This window comes from Amphiura filiformis, chromosome 18 (assembly GCF_039555335.1).
Source record: "Amphiura filiformis chromosome 18, Afil_fr2py, whole genome shotgun sequence".
In the NCBI taxonomy this organism is placed as follows: domain Eukaryota; kingdom Metazoa; phylum Echinodermata; class Ophiuroidea; order Amphilepidida; family Amphiuridae; genus Amphiura; species Amphiura filiformis.
The window spans coordinates 17,078,930-17,090,428 of NC_092645.1; the positions used below are offsets into that span (position 1 = coordinate 17,078,930).

General features: G+C 38.6%; 1 long non-coding RNA gene across 1 annotated transcript; it reads right to left on the reverse strand.

The window, feature by feature from the left end:
* Positions 1-6,576, reverse strand: LOC140139387 (uncharacterized). Its single transcript, XR_011857103.1, has 4 exons — positions 6,230-6,576; positions 5,665-5,804; positions 1,376-1,505; positions 1-557 (listed from the first exon to the last, which is right to left on the reverse strand). It is a non-coding gene; the product is annotated as an uncharacterized lncRNA (long non-coding RNA).
* Positions 6,577-11,499: the final 4,923 nt, after the last annotated feature.

An 11,499-nucleotide genomic window follows, 5' to 3' on the forward strand; every position in this document is an offset into this window, starting at 1 on the left:
TAATTGAGTATAAAAACAATGTATAACTGAAAACCTTTTAAAATAATATTGTCTTCCAATTTCATGAAAATCCATCTATCTTTCCTTATGACCTCGAATCACAAGTCATGTTTGACCTTGAAAAGTTTGACTTTCAGCACTCTTCATATTCACAAATTTCGTGAAGGTCTAACAGTCGTTTTTATTTGACTGGAGATGATCCCTGGTGGTGGTTGTGCTTCATCCTCCAGTCCTCGAATACTCTCTCACGGCCGAACGTTCCACTGCTCTAAAGGCAACATGAAGGATAAAGGCGCCGCAATTAGAGGTCAGAAGGATTCAGGCTACCTGATGGTCTTTGAATGACATTCAAATGTTGTCAAACATATTGATATTTACCCGTACTCTTATACCGTATTGGCCTCAAACTATTTTGCGATGTTACTTAGATACCTGGGCTTAGGTAACTATTTTTAATTTGAACTTGTTGGAAATCGGCCATTTTGGATCACTTTCCTTCGTTAAGATGAGCGGAGTAGTAGCTCCAGTTCTGCTAGCATCATAACCGAGATAAACACCTGGAAAATTAATGACATTTTATACTTACTATGAAGTACCGAATTTGCACCTTAGTTTTATTAGGCCTAATTTAATTCCACTGACGGATCCGAGTACTAAGTATCGGGTGCGGAGCGGCACCCGATAATGTTCCTATTTTAAACATTAAATTAATTCGGCCATTTCGCCATTGAATCGTTTTGAAAAGAAAATTGAGTTCAGCGATATTGTAAATTACAAATTTTGATTTATTCTGACAATAGTGGTCACGCAAATAAATTTCCCGTCGCCAACTCGCCCCAATAGGCTCGCTCGCAAGCGAACCAAAAGTAGGCAGGCCGAAATATCTGGAAACTAGACCCGCAACTGAAAAAAACCCAGAAACTTAGCCGGTGGGGACTATCATTTGAAAGGTCATAATTATACCAGAATCATTTTTACCCATGACCCTAGCCAATATATCATCAGATGGGTCAATATGATTCATTATTATGTTTTGATGAATCCAATTAATAAAGTGTGTAAAAATATTGGATGTAAAACATAATAATGATAAAATTGGACGCCTTACACCCAATATTTATTGGTATCGCTATGAGTTTTACGTCTCCTCCAATATTTTTAAAACTCATAGCTCGACCAATAAATATGGGCTCAATAGATCCAATTTGATTTTTCTTGTTCATTGCAGCCGCTTAATTGCATGATGACACAGGTTGGTATTTCTTGTCCGGATTTCGGGAAGTTTAATCAGTAAAAACAATTGGAACTATTGAAAAGAGAAAATAAATTTAAAGATGCAAGGATTCTTTTATATTTAATTTTTTTTTCAAATTACCTCTGTATTGTAAGCTCTCCAAAGTATACTCTGGCGCCGAACACGCAATGGTGTCATCTATCGATGATGCCAAGAAAAATCGGCCATCTAATTTTGTAGGAGTAGCGCCTTGTATATCTTTAGGAAGGTCCTGTAAATAAGTAAATACATAAACAAATCTCGATTTTCTTTTATTGTACACTAACCGTCGTTTTATCTTTTCTGTTTCGGTTTCGGTTTTCGGTTTCGGATCTCATTGTTTATTTTAAAGTGTTAGCATGGTAGGCCTACGTGTGAATAATCTAGTCTTTTGTTGATATAGTACAGAAAAGTTGAACGAAGGTAACTTCGGTTTCGGTTTCGGGAGTTATGTTAATTTCTGACATGAAAAACGTGAGATGAGAGGGTTGATGCTAATCTAGACAAAAGAAGTGTCTAAATTTTACGGTCGTAAATTCGCCATAAATTGCAGCCGGCGGATGACATGATCGAGCCGGCAACTTGTGAAACCGCCCGGCCGTATGGCATTTTCCAATATACTTGGTTAGTTTTGTGGGGTTCATTATCGAACCCCAACGGTTTTAGCTTGTATTTATATTATTTATCAACATAGGCCTATTTGTTTGTGATATTTCAAGCGTTTTAAAATTTCAAAATAATCCCATTCAATTACACGGTTGACGATGAAAATTTACTGAATTTAGAGAATGCAATGCGGCCACCACCTGATAAATTGTACAGCTTCAATTGACTTGCGTTGGGTGTATAGGTACTTCCGCCTAGGCGGGAGTGGATCGTGAAAATAGCCCAGCGTAGAAATATACATTAATAATCAGTGTTGCCAAGAATTACGTATACTTTTTCGTGCAAAAATCGGTCATATGATTATGTAGAGATGAAACGGGGAATTATTTTCGTCCCAAAAACACCTTAAAACTTGGTAATATGCAACACCAAAGAAGTGCGTTGAAATGAAACTAATTGGATTTCTTTCATTGGAATTGGTAATCTGATAATTGCTTCACGCAAAATTGCCAGACTCAAATCTATTTTAAATGTATATTATTTGTTATTCAATGACCAGGTTAAACATGTTAAAGATTGCGAAGTGCAAACAATTGCGAAGTAGGGGAAATGAGAGAGTGGGGGTGATGAGACGAGGAGATGATCGGGTCAAGAGAGGAGTGGAGAGGAGAGGAGATCAAGAGAAGAGAGGAGGGCCAGTAGAGCAGGGAGGAGTTTCGGGAGGAGTTTATTCCGTTTATTTTAATTTGTCCATGTTGATCATAGGCCTACTGCTAAAACAGTGAGAGGGGGAGAAAGGTAAAGGAAATACAACATCCAATATAATTCAGATATCCACATAATTCAAAAGATGACACAGGTGAGAGTTGGGGAGGGGGAGAGACAGACAGACTAGAAAGAGAAGCGAGAGGAGGCAGGGGTCCTTTTTTCAAATGTCACATTAATATAGACCAGAATGACATCAAATTTGCGTTCGGACCTGATGTAGGCCTATCCTGCCTAGTTAAATGAGAGATATGAGTAAGATTACCCACTTGAAGCACCAGTGTTGCATATAGACGAATCCAACGAGCCAAGTCATGGTCAGGATTTGGTCGGCCATCTTTGGGTAGCCGCTAGCACCAACCTGGTGTTTTGAGTGCCCAATTGTGCAAATAAAAGCCGCCTAACACCTAGAGAAGATGCAAGGACGAGGCGGGTTAATAGAATAATAGAGATAATTCCGCTGGTAATCCCTTCGCATCTATTCATACATAGTCCTTTTGTTCGCAAGTACATCCATTTGTAGCGTTTGATATGGTGTATGCACAGATACCGCGTGTAGTTAATCCGGCACTTCAACAGCGAATAGACCATGTAGTGTGTGTTTTGCCGAAGGGAATTGTATTGTGTTGTATAATCATTCTTTTGTCTACCTGTTTTTTCGGGGAAGGTGTAACACGGGTGATGGAATGCAGTTTAAAATTTCCGCCAAGGCCGAATCATTTCACATTTTGGGTGTATTGTAGCCGACGGCCACCCAACTAAAGGCTGCTAGTCAGGTGTAGGAATGCGTGGATTTGGATTCGTCTATAATTGACTTATCCAACCTTTATTGACAGACATACGTGTGATTGACAGCACCTATTATTACCTCTTGAAATGAGAAGCATGATGCCACAAACGTAACAATGAAGTCAAATTACACACCATCTCACTTAATCCCTTGCGTTTTCGTTTCTGAACAATAGAGCTCCAGAAACAGAAAAGATAAAACGACAGTAAAGCGCTCCACAGACTGCGAGTATTAGACGTAGGCCTACAATATTGTATGCAACATATATAAGTTATTTAATCTATTGCCATTCTATTTCCAGTAATGTTTAAGTTCTAACGAATGTTTGATAACGAAAAATCGATAATATGTTACATATAATATCTAGCAGAAATATATTATCGATTTTACGTCATCAAACATTCGTTAAAACTTAAACATTACTGGAAATAGAATGGCAATAGATTAAGCAACGTAGATATGTTACATACAATATTTTACGTACAATAAAAAGTCTGAATACTGCTTAAGCCAAAAAAGAAACTCATAATTTTTCTCAAGGTCATATCTTAAAATCCTGTCCATCAAAGTTAACCAAAATTATATACAGGATTGCCTCAAACACATGTGGGTCACTCCATATCAAATCAAGGAGGCGCCCCACCTGACCCCCTCAGATTTGCTTTATATTTTAGTCATATGTTGTACCTGTAAAGATATTAAAAACCTGCAAATTTGAGGTCTGTAGCTCTTACGGATTTTCTGTGGCAGCCATTAAAGTTGGAGTAGGGGAGTCTAAATTTGGACCCAAAAGTTGCCATTTAAATAAATTTCATCTTTGGGCGTTTTGCCTTCTTTATAAAAAGAAAGGGTCTGAAACTTTGCATACACACTAACTGCATGCCCAATTTGTCAAAAATTGAAATAATAAAAAATTCTGTAATTGGCGTTGTGTCAGGGGTCATTAAATATGCAAGAAAAAAATGTAATGTTTTGTAAACTGAAGTCAACTTATTTTCAATATTGTAAGTTTAGCCTAAAATTCACATTCTTTGTTAGATTAATTATTTTTGTTGTCACCGATGCTATTATAAGGATAAATACAATTTACCCAAAAATTGGGGTCACAACTCATTTACATTTCGAACAGCGCCCTGAAAATGTTGACGCAAGATTTCAAATTTGAGGGCGCTGTGTAAATGAGTTGTGACCTCAATTTTTTGGATATGCATTGTATTTATCCTATATCGATAGCATCGGTGACAAATAAAAATTTATAAAACATGTTTTAGGGGGCTAAACTTGCAAGTTTAAAAAACTTTGCTAAGTCCCAGTAGTTAGAAAACGTTGACTTCATATTTAAAATGACAAACGCCAAAGTTAACCATTTTTATTATAAATTTTGATTGCATGTACAAATTGCAAATAAATTTCATCTGAATTAGGAAGGTTGAAAGTCAAATTCAGACCTCTTTATTGAAAATAAAATGGTACAATAAAGATGAATAACTATTTAGTCATTTAAGGGGTAATATTTGGGTCCAAATTTAGACCTCCTTACAGACTCCAAAGATGAACTTTTGGGTCCAAATGCCTGCCACGGAAAATCCGTAAGAGCTACAGACCTCAAATTTGCAGGTTTTTAATATTTTTACAGGTACAACATATGACTAAAATATAAAGCAAATCTGAGGGGGTCAGGTGGGGCGCCTCCTTGATTTGATATGGAGTGACCCATGTCAGTAACCAAGCAGTTGTCCAACTAACAACATGCATAGAGTCTATGAACTAACAGAACAGCAAAATGCACTGATATGGAACAGCTTCCTGGACCACATTTACAGCCCAATGAGTGGCACCCAGCACAAGAAAATCGATGAACAGATGATAATTTACAAAACGGTGCTGCTTTATGCTTTTCACGCACTTTCTTTAAGAAACGGGTCTTGTTCATCTGTTCAAGGACCTTGTTCACATTCTCACAGATATCTTGTACTGTAGAGTATTGAAGTAATCCTGTGTGTAATTTTGGTTCCTTTTGATGGACAGGATTTGAAGATATAACCTTGTAAATAATTTTTTTGGCTTAGTGTATATAGTGTCTTTAAAGCAATGTACGATCTTTAAAATGAATTTGGTAACAATATTTTCAAACCTACTTTTTGGGCGTATTTGTAATGTTTGCACATGTTGGATTCAGCCAAATTGCAGGTTAAACAGAGCAACTATGATAAGCGAAACCAAAACTCACCCATGCCGCCAGTTGTGTTGAGGAGGATACTGCTAAACAGTTTTTAGGTTTTGGATCATACGTATCTGCCTTGATCTGCACAATTGGTATTCCAGGACCTGGGTCAATACTAGATGTATACTGGTACACCAATAAGTTGGCTGAAATTACATAAATTCAGATTGACTACTTGGAATATAATGAAACAATGACGGTGAAGTGCCCTAACAAGACTCTTTTTGAGACAACGAACCTTTGTTTAGCTTAGTGGCCGTATCCATAGGTTGTCTGTGTGAGTGGCAGGTCACATGGGAACAAGTGAACACGGAACAAGGGCACAAGCCACAAGGGAACAGCCTATGGATACGAGGCCTTAGGATGCGATTGCCTACACCCATCTAACTGTTCAAAATCACGTAACAGGAGAGCTGCCAGCTAATTGGTGAAGAGCGTAAGCAGGGGACAAGGTACTGACTGTAAATGTCCCCTTCCAATTCCACGCTACGCGGGAGGGGGGGGCTCTGGACAATCAAATACGCACCAATAAACCGAAGTACCAAAACCGTCCCCCAATCATCAGTCTTACCTGTAATAGGTAACTTAGCAGGTTTTAGCACCCATTTCCCATCTAAAATAGTCAATATCCTCGTTTCATTTTTAGAGCCAAAGTTCACGTACCAATTCTGATTTAATATAGTAAATGGGGCAACGCCAGAATTCTGGAGGGTCGTCTTCACACACCTGTAGTAACAAAACAATAATGAAGTATTGTTTTAAGTAACCTAAAAGATTTTTTGTTTGTTTGTTTTGTTTTGTTTTGTTTGTTTTTTCTTCTTCTTTGGTTCTTTTTGAGTGGAACGAAATATCTATTTTCAGTTTGATTTTATTCAGAAGCTTGGAACAACCGATACCATGAATTATCTCTATAACTATATTTTTTAACCAGAAGGCTCCAGCACAAAGAGAACCTTCCCATTTGGTTTGTGTTTGGTTTCAATGAAGAGCTGGCTAAACAACATACGGTGATTGCATTCCATCCTCTGTCACATCTTCAGATATCGTGATATTTGCTTTGATGTTCGCCATACTGTTCACAATTCGCCCATGTCGCCTATTATGAAAGAGAAACTAGAACTTTTTAATTAGAAGGCTCCAGCACAAAGAGAACCTTCCCATTTGGTTTGTGTTTGATTTCAATGCTGAGTTGGCTAAAACACCATGCGGTGATTGCATTCCATCCTCTGTCACATCTTCAGATATCGCGATGTTCGCTTTGATGTTCGTCATTACAATCAGGGGGGCCCCCTTCAGCAAAATGACACATCTTTTGTTCTTTTCAGCCACTTTTTAACAATTTTGACCGGGTGTCCCTCCCCCCAACATAAGTTCAAGCCGGAATGGCGCTAATGCATGTCGCCTATAATTATGAAAAAGAAATATTATGCAGAAAAAGGTTTTACAAAATTGATTCACTCTGCTCCACGAATTAATCAATAAGCACAAAATTAATGGATAAATGGAGACAAATAACTATCAAGATCCGATAACAAGATTTGGCGGCAAAATTAAATGGTGCGCCCATGAGTGTGGGACTGGGGGACAGTCATCGCTTCATATGAACTGGAAACCTGAGAAATTGGTGCTTTTAAGCGAAGACGAAGGGCGCGTGATTTGTTTAGTCATGTGATTTCCTCCATCCCCCGGCATAAAACATTGATCAGCCCCTTACTGATCTTGGTCCTGTTGGTTCTGACATTAGTGACCTGCTCTGTGGTTTACTGTCCACGTTTTCATGGTTTTGCATTGGTTCTGCTAACGGTGGTTGTACCTGGCGCTCTCCGGCCTTCATACAATTCCCCATTGCAGTTGTAGCTTACCAATTCCTTATTCTGCCGACATGGTAGAAACCATGCCAACCTGATATTTTTTTTTTATCATCAAACGTATTGTAAGGACATGGCTTTATATATTACTTCCTTTAACCATGGAGATATAGAGATTGTGTTCCTTTCTTCCTGTCCAAAGGTCAACGTGTATGACTTTGTGTTGTATATACGGGGAGTCCAAAAAAAGGACACTCATTGCACCCTCTTTTACTCCTATTTCTGAAAAGTTAATCAAATATATTTTTTTAGTATGTAAAGAAACCTTTATTCGTTAGATTTAATATACCGAAAAAAAATATTTCAATCGGCTCACAACTTTTGAAGATATGCCCTTTTAAAGAAATGAACCGGTTTTTTACTCTGTCCACGGAGGAGGTTTGGCTACTTCAAAGATTGAAAAGGAGTGTACCATACATGAATATCAAGCATTCCTCAATAACTTTAGAAAAATAATAACGAACTTTATTTAGGTAATGGGCTTTACCGGTGGGCCTATGGGCTTTGGATTGTGTAAGTGTTGTGATGTGCCCTGAGTAATTTGATTTGATTATTTATCTTTGTTTACAAAATTACATGAGTGATGACATTTTTGGGGGAATTCCCCTCTCAAATTGAGCAAAACAAATTGAATCAACCAATTTGGAATATTTGGAAACCCCTTTGAGATTGTAAAGTGAAGATGACATCGTATGGGATTCCCCTCAGGAAGTGATGTCACGGGATTCCCCTCAGGAATTGATGTCATGTGAAAGGTTAATGTTATAAATATGACTTGGGAAATTCCCATCAGATTGCAGCATAGTAATTGGCTATTAATAGAATGGGTTTTTTCCAGTGCTTGGTATAATAAGAAAATGTAAACATGATTCTTCACAGTTTATAGTGTTGATCTGGGCTAGCTAGGTAATATGCTTACAGTCCAATTCCTTCAAAGAAAGGAAATTGTGAAGTGAGTTATTTTATGTAGTCAATGTACTACTACCTGCCAGTGTTGTCGTCGGAGATCTAGAATACGTCAAACAACATACTTCTTCCAAGAAAGGAATATATTCTTCTGTCGACTTGCTGAAGTCTGGTTTTTTATTACAACACATCTGTCAATATAAGTGGGGACAACTCACAACTGTCAACTGCATCGCAGTCCTGATTGCTGCTTCCTGAAGATATTGTGTGAAAGGTGGAAATAACACCATTTTTGGAGAAGGCAGCGCAAGGAGTTAAGTTTGGAGAAAGCAGCGCAAGGAGTTAAATTTGGAGAAAGCAGCGCAAGGAGATAAATGTTTGGAGAAAGCAGCACCATTTTTGTGTGAGGATTTTGTATGCAAGTGTACAAAGGACTTCGCTGATTTTAGCAGGACATGTGATTTACATCAGCCGTCCAGAACATTGCAAGAACCTTTAAATTCGTTTCTGCATTACGTCATTATCAATCAATCAATTAACTGGTAATGAGCCACGCTGATTGGCCGCTTCTAACCACGCGGTCACGCCAGGATGTAAAATTTCCATCCTGGCGTGGTACATTCTAGTTTCAAGTAGCAAGTTTGGAAATAGCCAGTTTGCCCAGTTCACGTGATGTGCCTTTCAGTTTGGGACCAGTAGAGCTTCAAGTCCCAAATTCAAGTGCAGAAATGAAATAGTAGACCTTCCAGATTTCAGTGTGTTAGACCGTAGTGACAAGAAGTAAAGAGTTGTTAAGTATGTAGTCGACTTCCTCCTGTATAAGTTAAGTGAAGTGTCGAGTCGAAGCCAGAGTTATCCATATTGTGATCTGACAAACTGTAGTAATAAATAAGTTTCAAGGAAGTAGAACAAAGTGTCACCGCAGTTTTCCTTTGTGGTCCATCATAACTCTTCCAGTGCGTAGCCGGATTCCAGCTCCGGCAGATCCACCAATTAAAGATTAATTGAGATTTTTACACCACTGGATACCTCTGGCTACATAATGTTTATGTACCAAATATTTCTTGCAGATTAATTCGTTTAGCAAAAATATCGCCAAATTTGAATTTCGTTCTGGTGCACCAGAACGAAATTACAACACATTGTCTATGGAGCAGTGTAATACACATAATCATGCATAACTCGCAAACGCAAAATCGGAATCAACTGAAATTTTGGAAATAAGCTTTTTCTTGGATATCTACTGAAAAATGTCATAAAAAGAGGATGCTAGGATCACGAAATCCTCCTTTAAACCACTTGTTACCTAAGTACCTAGCCGTTCGGTCCCGTCACAATATTTAACCTTACCCCTCCCCCTTCGCTGTCCCCGTAGAGAATCCAGGTGCGGCCATGGTGAGATGATCCTAAAGAAACCTTTTAAAAGCCACCTTTAGCATTATGTTCATGTTGTTCGTTGGGACAAGAAACAAGAATATTGACACTATCAAGACAGTATGAACAGCTAGCTGATTCATGTTTTAAAGTGATAAACTTTGCACAAATTGCGTAAGTCAACAGGATTTAATTAACAATAATATGGAGAGCGAGTTGGTGCAGCGGTTTTTCCCTCGCCTTGCACCACTGAGGTCCCAGGTTCAAGCCCCGGCGCGGCCCAAGAACTCATGTGTACTTGGTTTATCCCGATTCCATGCTCGCTCTCGCAGGTTTTCTCCAGGATCTTCGGTTTCCTCCTGTATCTCAAAAATCGGTGATAAGTTATTTGGTTATCAAAACTTCCTTCACTCAATGGAATTTGGGGAGCTGCACAGATTGGTGGGTGTTACAATTTTAAGTGCGGATAAGTTTGCAGCAACCAGCCAAGTTGATGTGATCTGATTGTGATGATTCACCATGGCAGCGCTTTGAACCCTCCGAAATCTGGGAAAAGGCGCCATATAAAAGCCGAAATTTATTTTAGTTATTTATTTAATGACAAAGCGCCTTTTACAGAGTAGGCAAAGCGCTAAAAGAGGAAAGACAAGACAATGAAACGAACTCTACACAATGGGAAAGAGGTTAGTCTTAAGAAGGTGCGATCACTTTCTGACAAGACACTCCCAACGGCACTTCGAATGTGACACCAGGGTCCGCGCGAAGTGTGTAGGAAGGTGAGTCCGACGTTGAATACAAGAAGAGATGTAACCAGGTGAATGAGTATGGAAATCTTTAAATGTCTGGACAAGAACAACTCTTAATTTATATCTTGGGCAACAGGCAATCAGTGCAGAGAGTGGAGAAGAGGTGAGGCATGACTGCGACTGAGCTGCATGAGGATAAGACGAGCGGATTTATTTTGAAGGACCTGGAGACGAGTGAGATGTTTCTTACCATTAGAGTGAGTTGCAAATTATAAGTTAAAGTGGTACTACACCCCTTGATAAATTTGTGACTTTTTTGCATTTTTCTCAAACACTATACTGGTAACAAAAGTTATGTATATTATAGGGGCAAGAAATCCAGTTACTACACTGGAATTTCAGTGACTCAAGGCAGGCGGTACGTTATTTATGATAAGAAAAGAGGTATCGCTAGAATGTACTTCATTTCTTAACATACATAATGAACCACCTGTCTTGAATCACTGAAATTTCAGTGAAGTAATTGATTCTTTGCCCCTATATATATACATAACTTTTGTTACCAGTGTAGTTATTTTTGAGAAAATGCAAAATTAGTCACAACATTTTAATATCAGGGGGTGTAGTACCACCTTACCGAGACTTAAAAGTCTCGGTATCCAGATATTTGCGGACACGGTGAAGATAACACAGCTTCCCGTTAATGATACGAGATCAATTGAAAGTGTTATTAGCCATTGTAATCAAACACAGCAAAATTTCGGATGCATGGAGAAGATGTAATTTCCTGATCACCAAGATGAAGGGTCATGGGTTAAGATGTTGGAGCGGTGTTGAGGGACTTGTAGCGATGAGTATAAGAGATTGATTGAGTGTCAATCTATTATTGGGCATCCATGTCTACACGTTGTTTACGCATTGGCTAAAGCCGTTTAATATCGCCTTGA